Source organism: Dasypus novemcinctus, chromosome 28, assembly GCF_030445035.2.
Source record: "Dasypus novemcinctus isolate mDasNov1 chromosome 28, mDasNov1.1.hap2, whole genome shotgun sequence".
Classification (NCBI taxonomy): domain Eukaryota; kingdom Metazoa; phylum Chordata; class Mammalia; order Cingulata; family Dasypodidae; genus Dasypus; species Dasypus novemcinctus.
The window spans coordinates 29,282,738-29,299,364 of record NC_080700.1 but is presented as its reverse complement, the minus strand read 5'-3'; the positions used below and the strand labels follow the sequence as shown (position 1 = coordinate 29,299,364).

The following is a 16,627-nucleotide window of genomic DNA, read 5'->3' as shown; positions in this document are numbered from 1 at the left end:
CCGGGGGGGGGTGGGGTGGGGAGGGGGAAAGGAAAAAAAAAGATTATATTGGATTCCAAAGGTTCACTTTTACTCGGTTGAATACTGATTAAGGCTTTGATTGGGCCACATCAGAGAAACCACACCACTGAGAAGGGAGATGGGAGTTTAAATGCTGGAGGCCAGGAAGTAAGCAAAGAGAGGAGCAGCGAGAAGGCTCAAATAGACACAACAGAGGCCCTAGGAAGAGAGATAAGGCATTTGCCTGATGGTCTACAGCTGGCCCTGTGGAGCGAGCAGAGCAGCTGAGCCTGCAGAGAAGCAAGCCCTGGGAAGAGAAAAACCCAAGAAGCCTGAACCCTGGCGGACATCAGCCGCCATCTTGCTCCAACATGTGGCAACAGACTTTGGTGAGGGAAGTAACTTATGCTTTATGGCCTGGTAACTGTGGGCTTCTACCCCAAATAAATATCCTTTATAAAAGCTGACAGAGTTGTATCAGCACCCCTTTGGCTGACTACTACAAGCAGTTTGTGCACTGGCTGTTCCAGTCATTCAAGTCGAATGTTATTTTTTTCTAGAAGGATTTTGTGCATACATCCCAGGGTGGGAGGGAGCGTTCCGGAGATGGATCAAGAAAAGGAAATGATGGGTAGTTTGCAGAGATGGAGAAGATTCCTTGGTACTTGTTCCCTCATTTAGGTGGGTAATTAAGTAATTAATTGAAGAAGCATTTATTTGGGTCCTGCCATTGGCTCTGTGCTCATGGTTATTCCGTCGGTGGGCAACATCCTGAATTTGCACAAATGGTTGCTCGCTTTCTAGGTACAGGCTGTGGCCACAGAACACAAGAAAGTCAGCAGCTCAGTCAGAGGTGAGCCCCCCTGACTTTAGTTTACTGCAGTGTTCTCTGCTCAGCCACAGCTAGACATTCCACCACTGTTGATGGGTCCACATTGCAGTAACCGGAGGAGCTCTGCAAGTAACCTAACACATGGGCATGTCACCTGTACCCTGCTTTACCTTTTAGGTCTAATTCCTGTTGCCAGGTCCCATTTCTACCCTTTCAATTCAATTCAACACATATTTATTTATGACAGCCTCTCAGAAACTGCCTTTGCTTTTTTTTTTTTTAAGATTTATTTTTATTTATTTATTTCTCCCCACCCCCTTGTTGTTTTTCACTTGCTGAGTCTGCTCATCTTCCTTGTTTCTTTAGGAGGCACTGGGAGCCAAACACAGGACCTCTAACATGAGAGGGAGGTGTCTAATAGCTTGAGCCACTTCATTATCACGTCCCTCATTATGTTTTTCCTCTCCACATCCCTTGTTGTGTCAGCTTGCTGTCTTCTTTAAGAGGCACTGGGATCCGAACTAGCAACTTCCCATGTGGTAGGTGGGAGCCCAGTCCCCTGAGCTGCATCCGCTTCCCAGCAACTGCCTTTAACTCTGTGCAATGACCTTCAGCTCCTTTTTCTCCTGGACAGAGAGATGGATTTAAGAAGAGACCTAAGAAGCTGAGCCTCTGACCTTGAGAAAGGTAAGTCAGCGAGCACATAGGAACCAAGGCTCCAAGCTCCACAAATGATGAACAAGCCTCTTTAGCATCCTCAGGGCACCTGGAATCGGCCTTTCGCTTCCTGGTGACACCTGTGAGAACATCGTCTCCAGAGGAAAGAGCTCCAGATGGTCCAGGCTATGACGGGAGAGATGCCGGGCAATTCACTTACACACTGTGGGTGTAATCCTCAGAATATCTAGCCCGTTGCTTCTAAAAGATAGTTCTTTCTAGATGACCTGGCTATAGGTTAGTTTAGCTTCAGTAAAGCCTTTTCCTGCTATACTCTGCTAAACATCAAACATGCAGTAGACAAATCCCTGTGAACTCAAAATGAGCCTCTTATACTTGCAAGTTTGATTTTTATCAGAAAGCAAAGGACCTGAAGTTAGAGAATGGGAAATGTCTATGTGTTGTCTTACTAATGACTTTTCTAACATGGAATAAGTTGGATAGTGAATGAAAGGCCCAGTGATTTTTCTTCTAAGTCTACATATTTGAATGGCTATTGGTCATTCCTCATAAAAGAATGGCAAGTGAAACTAAATTGAGATCTGATTTCTTGCCTATCAGATAGGCAAAACAATCAAAGTTTGAGAATGTACTTTGTTGGTGAGGCTGTGGAACACAGGAAATTTCATCCCTTGTCAGTGGAAATACAAAATGGTACAACCTCTGTGGAGGAGAATCCGATACTGTCTATTGAAAATTGTTTTTTTTTATGTTATTTTTATTTTATGAAACTTAATAGATCACAAGGAACATTACATTAAAAAACATAAAAAAAAAAACACATAAGAGGTTCCCATATATATGAAAATTGTTGATGTCTCAATTATCATTGCCTCATACCAGCGATCCCAGTTCCGGTAATCTAATCATCAGACATACCAGCACATGGGCAAAATGACATCTGTACAGTGTCACTCCTTGTGGTATAGTTTGTAGTAGCAATTGGAAGTAACTCTGGTGTCCAACTATGGGGGGCTGCTTGAGTAATATGGCCCTGTAAGAAAATAACAAGCAAAGTGGCTCAAATGATAGAGCTTCCACCTACCATAGGGGAGGACCTGGGTTTGATTCCTGGGGTCTCAGGGTGAAAAAGAAGAGAAAGCATGCCTGTGCAGCAAGCGAGTGCCCACGTGGTAAGCCAGTGCCCTCATGAGTGCCCACGTGGTGAGCCAGTGCCAGCACGAGTGCCCACGTGGTGAGCCAGTGCCCACACAAGTGAGCCACGCAGCAAGATGATGACGCATCAAAAGAGAGAGGAAGGGGAGAGTCAAGGTGAAGCACAGCAGAGACCAGGAACTGAGGTGATGCAATTGACAGGGAACCTCTCTCCCCATCAGAGGTCTCCAGGATCAAATCCTGATGAATCTCAGAGGAGAGAAAATGAGAAGAGATGACAACATAGACAGCAAAAACAGGAGGGTGGGAGGAGGGTAGGGGGGGAAAATAAATAAATCTTAAAAAAAGGAAAATAACAAGAAAGATCTTTATATACTGATAGGAAAATATCTTAGAATATCATGCCAAACAAGTAAAATGCAGAGTATATGTATAAAAAGGAGGGAGGTTGGGAATATATATTGGTAATTGCTTGCACTTGCATAAAGAAACTTTATAAAGTGTATTACAAACCTAATATAAAAGGGTGGTGACAAAGGGTGAGGAGGGGTAGGAGTTGGATGAATGGGTGCAGCATGGGAGCAGCTTTCTTAATGGACACTGCTTAAAATATCGTTTTGATAAAATGCTATTTGTTTCAACAAGGATTTACAAATTACAAATAGCTCTTGATCTGGGTTAGATTTTTCTCTCTTTTCTCTCCCATTTGCATCCTTTGAGGACCAGCTCAAATGCCAGCTCCTGCCTAAAGCTTCCAATCAGATTTAATCACACCCTCCCTAGCATCTCAATAATGTACCGTCTATACATTTATTATAGCATCTTTTTCATTCAGCCTTGCAAAGTAGTTATTAAGCTCTCTGTCTCTTCCTAAATGATGTATTTATGGAGGGAAAGGATCGTATATTACTAACCACAGAGTAGATGATTCAACAGATGTTTGCTGAGTGAATGAACAATTCAGGGTAGGGCCAAGAAGCCTCGGTCTACATTGGGTGGTTCTGGAACCATAGGAGTCGCTCTGTGATAAGTTGAGGTACCCTGGGCCTATCCTGAGAGCAAATGCCAGTCTCTGGATTGACTATGGAATCCCCATACCCTCCAGGTCTCCTTCAGGTGCACGTTGATGTCAGACCTCTGGGAGCCATGGGCCGAGGCAGACTTACCTTGCTCAACTGAGTCCCGTCTCGATGGTATGGTGATTGTATTATCCAGTGTAAAGGCAATGAGCTTTTCTGTGCTTCCCTTTCCCAGTCTGTGCGGATGTGTCTACACAATGCCAAATATTTGGAGAGTTTCATCAGTTAATTAAAAAAAAAAAAGAGGAAAGTGCATTTGGCTCAACTGATAGAGCATCCACCTACCACATGGGAGGTCCAGGGTTCAAACCCAGGGCCTCCTGACCCGTGTGATGAGCTGGCCCACATGCAGTGCTGATGTGCGCAAGGAGTGCCCTGCCACACAGGGGTATCCCCTGCATAGGGGAGCCCCACGTGCAAGGAGTGCACCCTGCAAGGAGAGCTGCCCCACGCGAAGAAAGCACAGCCTGCCCAGGAGTGGCGCTGCACACACGGAGAGCTGACGCAGCAAGATGACGCAACAAAAAGAGACACATTCCCAGCGCCGCTGACAAGAATGCAAGCAGACAAAGAACACACAGCGAATGGACACATAGAGCAGACAGTGCGGGGTGGGGTGGGGGGGTGGAAGGAAGGGGAGAGAAGTAAATTTAAAAAAAAAGAGAGAAATGTTCAACTAATGAAAATAAATGATGGTAATAATAATAAGACATGTGAATTGGTCCATGTTTGAGTGACTCGAACAATCTCTCTTGCACTCAGCAGACGTTTGCTGAGGACTTATTCATTGAAAGACCTAGCCAGGGCTACGTGGTATCAGCACTCCAAGGAGACCCAGCCATTGGGGCCTGACAAAGAATGGAAGTGTCATGAGCATCAGGCAGAGGGGTTGTGGGTGATACGTGCTATTCCTAGAAGACCTACAGTCTTCGATAAAGGGACATAGCATTCCCATAGTGATCTTCAGCTGTGCTCTCAAAGCAACAGAGCCCTGCAGGTGAACAACCAACAGGCGTTACGTGCCCTTTTTGAGTTTTCTGTTTTTTGTAGCTCCTGAAGGACTTGGCTGTGTTGCCCTATAAAACCAGGGCCAGTTCTAGGCAGAACGGAAGGCAGCTTTGGGGGTGCCCGCTTTTATTCCCAGAGATTCATGGGAACCTGAGCTCTCAATACAGGAAGAGAGCCTCCAGGTCTTAGCATGGGGCCCTACATCCGGAGGGCTGGAGTCCCCTGCTGCAGCTCTGCAATGGACCTAAGAGTCATGCTGTACCCTGGAACTTGGGGCTTTGTGGGTCATCATTTAACATCTAAACTGTATTTTTTGTTTAGATTCCATTTCTTCCTGTCTGCCACCTACCTGACCTTACCACCATTACCAAAATGAATAAAACCAATCCCCCGTCCTCAAAAGTCTACAACCCATGAGGATGCATTCCAATATGTTTATATATATATCTCCCTCCCAAACACCCATAAAGGAGATGGAGGGAGAAAGTAATAATAGAAACATCAGGGGAAACGGACTTTGGCCCAGTGGTTAGGGCGTCCGTCTACCATATGGGAGGTCCGCGGTTCAAACCCCGGGCCTCCTTGACCCGTGTGGAGCTGGCCATGCGCAGTGCTGATGCACGCAAGGAGTGCCCTGCCACGCAGGGGTGTCCCCCGCGTAGGGGAGCCCCACGCGCAAGGAGTGCACCCGTGAGGAAAGCCGCCCAGCGTGAAAAGAAAGAGCAGCCTGCCCAGGAATGGCGCCGCCCACACTTCCCGTGCCGCTGAAGACAACAGAAGCGGACAAAGAAACAAGACGCAGCAAATAGACACCAAGAACAGACAACCAGGGGAGGGGGGGAAATTAAATAAATAAATAAATCTTTAAAAAAAAAAAAAAAAGAAATATCAACTAATGTTTGATGATGGGAAGTGGATTTGGCTCAACCACCTACCATATGACCCTTGCAGTGAGCTGGCCCATGCATACTGCTGATGAATGCAAGGAGTGCTGTGCCACGCATGGGTGTCCCCTGCATAGGGGAGCCCCACGCACAAGAAGTGCACCCTCCAAGGAGAGCTGCCCTGCATGAAAAAAGCACAGCCTACCCAGGAGCGGCACCGCACACATGGAGAGCTGACACAGCGAGATGACGCAACAAAAAAGAGACACAGATTCCTGGTGCTGCTAACAAGAATGCAAGGGGACACAGAAGAACACACAGCAAATGAACACAGAGAGCAGACAATGGGTGGGGGGAGGGAAATCAATAAATCTTAAAAAAAAGTTTGATGAAGGCTTTCCATGGGTCTCATACTTTTAAAAAAAAGTTGCATTTTATATTTCATTTGTTTATTCTTTTTTTTTTAAAGCTACATGCATCACACAAAATGTTACACCCCACTCCCCACAACCCCCATTGTTCCCACATCGACAACTTCTTTCATTAGTGTGACACATTCATTGCATTTGATGAGTACATTCTAGAGCACTGCTGCACAGCATGGATTGCAGTTTACATTGTATTTTACACTCTCTTCCAGTCCATTCAGTGGGTTATGGCAGGATATATAATGTCCAGCATCTGTCTCAGCAATATCATTCAGGACAACTCCAAGTCCCGAAATCAGACACTCTTAAGTGCTTTACAACATGTATTGACTCTTTTAATTTTCCCAGCAACCCTCTCAGGTAGGTTCCCCTAAAATCTGCATTTTATAGATCAAAATATTGGAACACAAAAAGGTCAAGTAGGAAACGGACTTGGTCCAGTGGTTAGGGCGTCCGTCTACCATATGGGAGGTCTGCGGTTCAAACCCCGGGCCTCCTTGATCCATGTGCAGCTGGCCCATGCGCAGTGCTGATGCGTGCAGGGAGTGCCCTGCCACGCAGGGGTGTCCCCGTGTAGGGGAGCCCCACGTGCAAGGAGTGTGCCCTGTAAGGGGAGCCGCCCAGCGTGAAAGAAAGTGCAGCCTGACTAAGAATGGCGCCACCCACACGGAGAGCTGACACAACAAGATGACGCAACTAAAAGAGACACAGATTCCCGTGCTGCTGACAACAACAGAAGCGGACAAAGAAACAAGACAAAACAAATAGACACAGAGAACAGACAACCGGGGTGGGGGTGGGGGTAAGGGAGCAAAATAAATAAATAAATAAATAAATCTTAAAAAAAAAAAAAAGTTAAGTACTTCACCCAAGGCCACACAACATATAATAATGAATGGTGCATACCAGGGAACATCTTCTCCACTACTCCGTCTCTTCAACCACCCTGTGGGCTGGCCCCAAATGGAAAGGTTTATTTATCTGCAGCGTTTTCTCCACACTTGTCAAAGTGAAGAAACTCCAGAGCACAAGACCTGAGTTCCCCTTTAAAATGATAAAATAATAAGAATAATAAGTAACCTAAAGTCATTAAAAAATTTCAGGGAAGCAGATGTGGCTCAAGCGATTGAGCTCCTGCCCACCATGGAAGTTCCGGCTTCGCTTCCTGCTGCCTACTAAAGAAAAGATGCACAGACACGGAGAGCATACATCAAGTGGACACAGAACACACAGCAAATGGACACTGAGAGCAGATAGTCAAGGCAAATATCGAATGGGAGCAGAATAAATAAATAAAAATCTTTAAAAAAATTCAATGTGTTTGACCATGAGTCCAAAAGTTTGAAGAGCTCATGCTTGATACTGTGAGGTCTCTAAACTGCAAATACGTGGGAACCTTTCTATAACAACCTGTGCTAAGACAACCATTCCTCATCTTCCACAAGGGCCCTTATCTCCAGAAATAAAGAAAAATGGATTCTTTTTTTTTTTTAAAGATCTATTTTTTATTTTTTTCTCTCCCTTTCCCCTCCCCCCCCCCCCAGTTGTCTGCTCTCTGTGTCCATTCACTGTGTGTTCTTCTGTGTTCGCTTGTATTCTTGTCAGCAGCACCGGGAATCTGTGTCTCTTTTTGTTGCATCATCTTGCTGTGTCAGCTCTCCGTGTGGGCAGCCCCACTCCTGGGCAGGCTGCACTTTCTTTTGCACTGGGGGGCTCTCCTTATAGGGCGCACTCCTTGCGCGTGGGGCTCCCCTATGCCCTGCGTGGCATCAGACTTGCGCATGGACCAGCTCACCACCCAGGTCAGGAGGCCCGGGGTTTGAACCCTGGACCTTCCATGTGGTAGGTGGACACTCTATCAGTTGGGCCAAATCCGCTTCTTGAGAAATGGCTTCTAACACCATTCCAGGCCCTGTTTTACAGCAAGAACTTAAAGCCATGATCTCCTCTAAGGCTATTCCAAACGGGAGCTTGTTAGAAATGCAGACTCTTGAACTATGCCCCTGGCGGATCCACTGGGATTCTGCCTTTCACAAGCACCTTGACATCCCAGAAGCCCCACTCTAAGATACTGTCCCGCTTTCTGACATCTCTTCTGAGCCTTAAAGTTTTAAGATTCCTATTGTCTTTGAAAGTCTGGTTATGAGGAAACTGAGGCTGTGAAGTCAATTGACAGACACACTTGGGTGGCAACATGGTTCCTCTATGGCTGCTGTGGGTGCCCAGAGCACAAGCCATATCCACTGGGTTATGTCCTTTTGTTCATTCTTGAGGTTGGTTTGGATGTTGTTTGCATGTTTCAAAAATATCACTATTTAAAAGGGGAGCTTGATTGTTTATTCAGCAATAAAAGTTGTGGCTTGGCCTGTCGTGCCTGGGTTGGGTCCAGATGAAGGCTGGGTGGAGGAGCACAGCTTCTGAGTCAAGGGCATGGGCTACACTGTAGAAGGTGAGTCTGGGTGCAGGGCCTGGGATTTGGGGGCACAGCCCACTTTAGGGCTGTTGGGTCAGTGTAAGATGGCGGCCAGTTGCTTGGGGGAGAAGACAAGGCCAAGGCTTGGTCAAAGCAACATGAGTGAGAGTGAAGGCAGGGTTACCCCAACCCCAAAAGGCGAGGCCCAGGAGATCCTGGGAATTGCCCTTGGTCACCCAGTGGACGCTCTGGATGTGGGAAACGTCTGTCCTTGCAAAGGACACTCTCTTCAGCCCATTCAGCCCCTGAAGACTCTTTAAGACTAGACTGGCAGGCTGGTCAAAAAGCTCTAGGAGATAGCAAATCTCAGTGGCCCCTTGACCACAGCTGCCTATTTCCTTGACTCCGTCTATCCATGGGCTCACTCAGGCCCACCAACTGCACCCAGCGTCCTGCTCTCTGCTCTCCTTGTGAAGGCTCTTCTCTCTGATATGAGGGGCTGGGTGGTCTACTTGACCCCCTTACAGCTCTCCAATATTATCATCTCATGAAAATGTCTAGCGACTGCAGGGGCGCAAAACAAACCAGCAGAACGTGAAATCTGGAAAGTCAATCCAGATCTTAGTCCATTTTCTGAACCTCTGCAAGAAAGGTATCGGGAGAGGCCGTGGCAGTCTGTCTGAAGGCGTGAGAAGAAGGATCTTTAGACGGGCAGCTTCTTCTCTCCACCCAGATAGCCGTAGTCCCCAGGAAGGGATGGACAAGATGGATAGAGGCAAATTGTGACGGCACCTTGGCTATTTGCTGACCCTCCTCCTGGCTCTTAGAAGTGAGGGCAATTGGAGAGAAGTGTAACCCCTGGACCCAGCAGTGAAGGCCCTGGGTGGTGGAGCAGCTGAGGCTCAGGAGCCAGGAGGAGGTCCCGGGATCTTACCCTTGACCACTGCAATCATTTTGTTGTGTTACCCACAGTTCTCGATTGTGCCTCTCCTGCGGGCTGGAGGTTGTGCCAGGCATACTCTTTAAACCCCACAGCCTTTGTCTGCATCTTCCAGAGGATTCCCTGGGAAAGAGAGTGAAGGTGGTTGCCTAGTAAGCCATTCAAGTCATCTAGATTTGTATGGGATTGGGCAAAGATAGTCATCAAAAACAAATAAGGAGTTTTTGTTTATTTTGAGAGCTAAGCATTCCATTTGAGACTTTTTTTTTTTTGGGCTAGAGATACCGCTTAATGAGAATATGCTAGAGCTGTTCAGAGCTGAGTAGGTGTGAAAGAAACAGACAATGTTGACTGTGCTTAGGGAACCATGTATTTGGGGTTGCAATACCTTTGTTTACTGTTCTCTTCCACCTCCCTCTCATTCTTTATTCCTTTTTCCTCCCCACCACTTGCCTTCTTTTCTCTTTTGCTGCCATCCTCTCCTTGCACAGTCTGTTCCATGGATGCCCTGTTCCTGATTTGGGGAGAGCCCAGGTCCACAAGACCTGTTGGGATCAGAAAATAATCTGCCTGGCATCTCAAGTTAGAAGAGTTTCCAGTAGCAGTACAGCTCACTCTCAAGGTTCTGAGCTGGTGGGGAAAAAGCCTTTTAAGAATATCATACAAGGTGTTAATAATAGGGTGGTATATGGGGAAAATACACTTAAGGCAAACTATGGCCTATAGTTAATGGTAATATTTTAATATTTTTCATCACTTGTAACAAAGGTCACACGAATGTTAAGTGTCGACAAATAGATGTGTATATGGGGATATTGCATTTTTTACATGACTTCTATGAAAACCTACAGCTGCTCTAATTAAAAAAAATTTTTTAATCATAATTTAAAAAACATGTTAAGTAAAAGGAATCAGGCCCAAAGTACTACATATGGCATAATTCTATTTCTGTAAAATGTAATATAAATAAATCTACAGAGACAGAATTAGGTTAGTCTAATACGTAGGGTTATGTAGGGCTGGGATTGAGAGGTGACCACTAAGGACTATCGAGTTTTTTTTTTTTTGAGAACTGCAAACGTTCTAAAATTGACTGTGGTGATGAATGCACAACTGGGGTCATACTAAAAGCCATTGATGGTACATCTTGGATGGAATGTATGGCATGTGAATCTATCGCAAAACTGCTTTAGAAAAAGAACACCATAGATAATCTGAAAATGTCCTTTTATGGTCAAATAATTTCAATCTCCTTTATGATCAGATCTTATACTAGTAGCATAACTGGCTGTTTTGGTTTTCCTCTGCTTCAGAGGATGAGTTTAAATGGTGGTCTCATGTGTAAGCATTTCAGAAGCCTGCTTTTAACAACCGAAGTCAATCGTTCCCAGCGTTAGGGAGCTTATTCCTTTGATTCGTCTCTTTGTATCATAGAGCTGTTCCTTCTTTTTACTTAGCTGCATTTAAAATGACCTTGGCACCCGAAAATGTCCAAAGGCAGGTTAGAGGAAGGAAGGTGGAGGAGGTGGTAAACAGGCAAAGGGCTGGAAAATTATGAACAAAGTACGCAATCAGCCCCCAGTGGTCTGAGGGAGGACCACGATGCAGGGAGAAAAGAGGCCGACTTCGTGACCAAATCTATTTTGAAATAGTGGAAAGAAATTTATTATTTTTGTTAAAGCATTTTGGGAAGGCAACTAAGGTGAAAGATCACACATCTAAGGAAGGTGGGTTGTAAATCCTCTCATCTACAGCAACACGATGTGCTACCTGGCCATGCCTTCCTCTCAGAAAGAGGAAGGATGAAAAGCCGACTTTTTCATCAAGATATCTTAGGCTTTTCATTGAATGGGCATGAGTCTAGAAAGCTCTGCTCTCAATAGAAAGCTGATAGCAAGTCTTTCACATATGCTCCAGAACAATCTTCTCTCTTTCAAGAAGTTTTACTGCGGTCCATTCACATACCATACGATCCATCCAAAGTGTACAATCAATTGCTCTTAGTATAGTCACAGAGTTGTTCCAGAACAATCTTTGTACCATGCCAATATGCCATAGATTCTCCACAGAGGATCAGCCCTGGAGGTAGGAGTTACTTTTGGCTTTAGGGAAGTGACCAGTGTTTGACTCTGTGTTAGTTGTTTCTTTTGTTCTTTTTTTTTTTTTGTCTTTATTTATTTATTTTTGTTCTTTATTCATTTTTTAAATATTACATTAAAAAAATATGAGGTCCCCATATACCCCCACCCCCCTCACCCCACTACTCCCCCCATAGCAACATTCTCCTCCATCATCATGAGACATTCATTGCATTTGGTGAATACATCTCTGAGCATCGCTGCACCTCGTGGTCAATGGTCCATATCATAGCCCACACTCTCCCACGTTCCATTCAGTGGGCTATGGTAGGACATATAATGTCTGGTAATTGTCCCTGTAGCACCACCCAGGACAACTCCAAGTCCTGAAAATACCTCCACATCTCATCTCTTCCTCCCATTCCCTACACCCAGCAGCCACCATGGCCACTTTCTCCACACCAATGCCACATTTTCTTCGATTACTAATCACAGTAGTTCATGAATAGAATATCAGTAAGTCCACTCTAATCCATATTCTATTCCTCCATCCTGTGGACCTTGGATTGGTTGTGTCCATTCCACATCTATGTCAAGAGGGGGCTTAGATTCCACATGGATGCTGGATGCAATCCTCCTGCTTTCAGTTGCAGGCACTCTTGGCTCCCTGGTGTGGTGGTTGACCTTCTTCACCTCCATGTTAGCTGAGTGGGGTAAGTCCAATAAACCAGAGTGTAGGAGCTGAAGTCTGTTGAGGCTCAGGGCCTGGGTATCATATGGTCAGCCCAGAGATTCAGATCCCCTGGGTATATATTAAACCCCAGTACCAACTACAATTCTGGTATAGTAACAGGAAAGGCTTGTGAAAAGAGATCACATCTGAGTCCAGCTCCATCACACAGAAACACCAACTCCAAAGAAGGGCCAACTGACATGGCAGTGAATGCCATCTGCCATGACCATAAAACCTGTGGGTCTCTGTAGCCCTCAGAAGAACCAATACCTGGGGTTGTATCTATCTTTTATTCTTAAGATGTCGAAGCCCACAAAAATATTGAAGACTGCCTTAGGAACTGAAGTTATTTTTAATCTTTTACTGTGGACGTTATTGATGACTTCAAGTCTAGTTTCTTGATGATGGCGTTGGCTAAGTTTCTTCACTTGCTGTCTTCATTTCACCTGAAGAGTTCTGTAATTACTCTCTGGGACTCTGGCATCTATTATTTCTGTACTCCAGAGGAAAAACCTGGCTAAAGTCAGTTAATGGGCTGATGCAAACTATATAGCTATTCATAGAGTTGAGGGAGAATGAAGGGGAAAAGTCATGCTTTCCATTCAAATACACACAAAGCTGCCCCAGCTGTGTGGACACGGAGGGAAGAGGACTGGCTGTAATAATTTGTGTGAAGTGGACAAAATCACACAAATTTAGAGCCATAAATGGCCTTCGAACCAGTTTAGTCCACTGTCTTTTATATATATATATATTTAATTTATTTTTAAAAGATACTTAGATTACATAAAATGTTACATAAAAATATATAAGGGATTCCCATATGCCCCACTCCCCACACCTCCCACCCTTCCCCACATTAACAACTTCTTTCATTAGTGTGGTACATTCATTGCCATTGATGAACATATTTTGGAGCATTGCCACACCGCATGGATTGTAGTTTACACTGTAGTTTACATCTCTTCCACTCAATTCTGTAGGTTATGGCAGGATATATTATGGCCTGTATCTGCCGTTGCAATGTCACTCAGGACAATTCCAAGTCCTGAAAATGCCCTCATATTACACTTCTTTTTCCCTCTCCCTGACTTCAGCACCTCCAGTGGCCACTGCCTCCACATCAATGATATAATTTCTTCCATTGCTAGAATCACAATAAGTCTATAGTAGAATACCAGTAAGTCTACTCTAGTCCATATTTTACTCCCCAATCCTGAGGATTCTGGGGTGGTGATGCCCACTCCACCTCTAATTGAGAGGGGGCTTTGATCCCATACAGCTGATGGATGGAACTCTCCTGCTTGCAGTCATAGACTCTCTCTGTTTCTTGGTGTGGTGGTTGTCCATCCTCACCTCCTTTTTAGTTGTCCTGGGTGAGTCCAATGAACTGGAGAGTAGGTGTTGCAACTTCGCTGAGGCTCAGGGCCAATAGTCTTATTTTACAGATGAACAACCAGGTTCAGAGAAGTTGGCAGGTGACAGAGAGAGGCCTAGAATTCTCCTCAGCTATTAGAACTTCCGAGTAGGGCTCTGTCTCCCCGACATTTCTGGGTCTTGCTCAGCTACCTTAGTCGTAATGCAGAGAGCCTTGCTAAGTCAAGTGTTTTCAGTCTCCCATCTGCAAATAGACTCCGTGGCGTCTGTGAAGCCACTGAAATTACATGCGAACTTTATGTGTATGGGCTTACATGCATTCTTTACTTGGTGGGCAGCTATCCAGATTTCATCAAAACGTCAGAGGAGGGCTCTGTGTCGCCCAAAATAATTAGCAACCACTGAATAGGTCATTCTGAATGCCCCTTCCAGCTTCAAAATTCTGAGTTCAGTTTCTAAGCTTCCTTCCCAGAAAAAGGAGATATTCTTACAACCCTGGTTGTTAAGAAGAAGAAAGCTGGTTAGTTGAAATCAGAAATTTGAGTTTGGAAAGAGAACCAGTTCTTTACCTCATCGAGTTAAAGCGAGATGAAACCATTTGAGATCTGCGATGGTCAGCTCCACAGAAGCTACAACCTGCTTCTGAGTTTTGTCTCGTAGAACATGGAAGGGGCAGAAGAGGTGCTGGAAGCAGCAGAGGATTAGGACTGTGTTTGAGAAGAGGAAGAAGAGAAAAAAGAAAGAACAAGACCCAAACAAGCATATTCCATGCTTTTTGCTGCTCTACCTAGGGAGTTAGAAAAAAAGTCCAGAATTCTGTCTTGAATGGAGACCATTGTTCATAAAATGTACCTACAGTATGCTTCGGGCCAACTGTTCACATCCTGGTTTCTGACCAAGGGATTCACGAATCTTTTATGAAATTATGTGTTGTTGTGAGGGCTAAAATCCCGGAATCAATCCAGCTTGCTGAATTTGATAGCTGTGGAGAGATCAGCACCCCAAGTCTTATGTAACGTACTCCTGAAATAACAAACAAAAGGCAGGGCTTCTCCAGCAGCCAATGGAAAAAGCAGAAAAACAGGTTAAGCTACTCTGTCCAAATGGAATTCAGAGTCATGATGACATGAGGAAGTCTGAACTTAATGTCAAAGCACTTCCCTAAAACTGTGTTGTTAAGCAACCTGAAGAGGTTTCTGAGATAAAATGCTGTCTATCTGAGCTTGGAAGGCAGGGGAACGAGCTGCTTGCCTTGGGGAGCCTCTCGGTCTGAGAACCAGTGAGACCCACTGGGGACTTGGTTCCTAACATCAGCTACTCCAACACGATGAATTTGCCATTTGAAACTTATCGAAGATGGGAAACTTAGACTGCTTGCATTCTCTCAGATCCTGGTTAAAAGGTGGAAAACAATCCGCTTTACAAATAAAAACCAGCTAACAACATTTTCTGGCCATTTCCTGGGCCAGGTACCAGTGCTCGTCTTCCCCAATTTAGTCTAAAATTCCCCCGAGGAGTTAGTGGCATTCTTATTTTACAGCTAAGGAATATATTCAGCACGGTTACGTTGCCGGGTTTTCTCTGGGGTCTACGTAAAATGAATTTTAAGTGCAAGCCAGGTTAGTTAGACCAGTAATTTATTAAGGAAGGGAGGGAAGAGAAATGGGAGATAACAGCAGATTAAGGGTCCCAAGTAGAGGGAAAGGGGCTGCAGAGGAATATAGAGGGCGGATTTACAGACTACAGTCCCCATTACAGATTACAAATGCCCAGGTTTACTTGCGCGCTCATCCAGACGGGGGGAAGAAGGCAAGAACAGAGTGGTTTTTGCTTTGGTGCTTGCCTTTTTAATTTTTTTTAGTTTATTTCTCTCCCCTTATCCCCCCATTGTCTGCTCTCTGTGTCCATTCACTGTGTGTTCTTCTGTGTCCACTTGCATTCCTGTCAGGAGGCACCGGGAATCTGTGTCTCTTTTTGTTGCGTCATCTTGCTGCATCAGCTCTCTGTGTGTGCGGTGCCACTCCTGGGCAGGCTGTGCTTTTTTCATGCAGGGTGGCTCTCCTTGTGGGGTGCACTCCTTGCACATGCGGCACCCCTACATGGAGGCCATCCCTGCCTAGCACAGCACTCCTTGCACATGGCAGCTCTGCGTGCAGGCCAGCTCATCTCATGGGCCAGGAGGCCCTGTGTTCGAACCCTGGACCTCCTAGATAGTAGGCAGACGCTCTGTCAATTGAGTCATGTCTGCTTCCTTGGTGCTTGCCTTTTAAACCATTAATGATTCCGTCCCTTTGCTAATGATGGAGAGGAGTCCCAGTTGTTTACCGTTTTGATTGATGACCCCACCCCACAATCCCCCAGGAGGGCCCAATGACATGGCCCTTGGAGAATATCCAGGGCTTCTCCTTGATTGCGGAGGAAATCTCGTTCTGAATGGGAGTTCTCACAAGCTCTTCCAGCAGCCATCTCGGGGGTGCTGATGGCCAGGTTTCAGCTCCATCTATGGATTCCCTATTTTACTAGACTGCCTCAGTTTTGTCTTTTGTCCTAGGTCATATGACATGCATATGGTGGATTATTTTGCATTTCTAATTAAAAAAAGGTAATACAGCTGATTTTACATGTCATCAAAATGGCATATCTCGGGAGTGGGTGCAGCTCAGTGGTTTGAGCACCTGTTTCCCATGTAGGAGTTTGGGGGTTCAATCTCTGGTATCGCCTTTAAAAAAGGCATTTTGTTTAAATGTAGTGAAATGCACAAATTCTTTGAAAAGGATACATGGGAGCCTGAAAACTGTAAAACCACATGGTAATGGATAAAATAGGGATGATATACTAAATAGAAAGTAAAAAAAAAAAAAAAAGGAAACTTTTAATAAACTTGGAATTCCAAAGTCAGCATTAAATCATATGGACATTTATATGATCGATTCTTAAAAAGAATTCTTAAAAATACAAACCTGGGCTTTTTTTTCCTTTAAAATTCTCAGATGGTGAGACTGCTTAAAAAAAACCTGTTTAC

The 16,627-nt window shown here is 45.0% G+C and overlaps 1 long non-coding RNA gene across 2 annotated transcripts in view; it reads left to right on the top strand.

The window, feature by feature from the left end:
• LOC101436016 (uncharacterized) overlaps positions 1–16,627 on the top strand; it is a 104,912-nt gene that overhangs the window by 66,191 nt on the left and 22,094 nt on the right. For both annotated transcript variants that reach the window (XR_011647719.1, XR_011647718.1), the window contains exon 4: positions 1,467–1,519. This is a non-coding gene — a long non-coding RNA (uncharacterized lncRNA). The remainder of the gene's footprint in view (positions 1–1,466; positions 1,520–16,627) is intronic.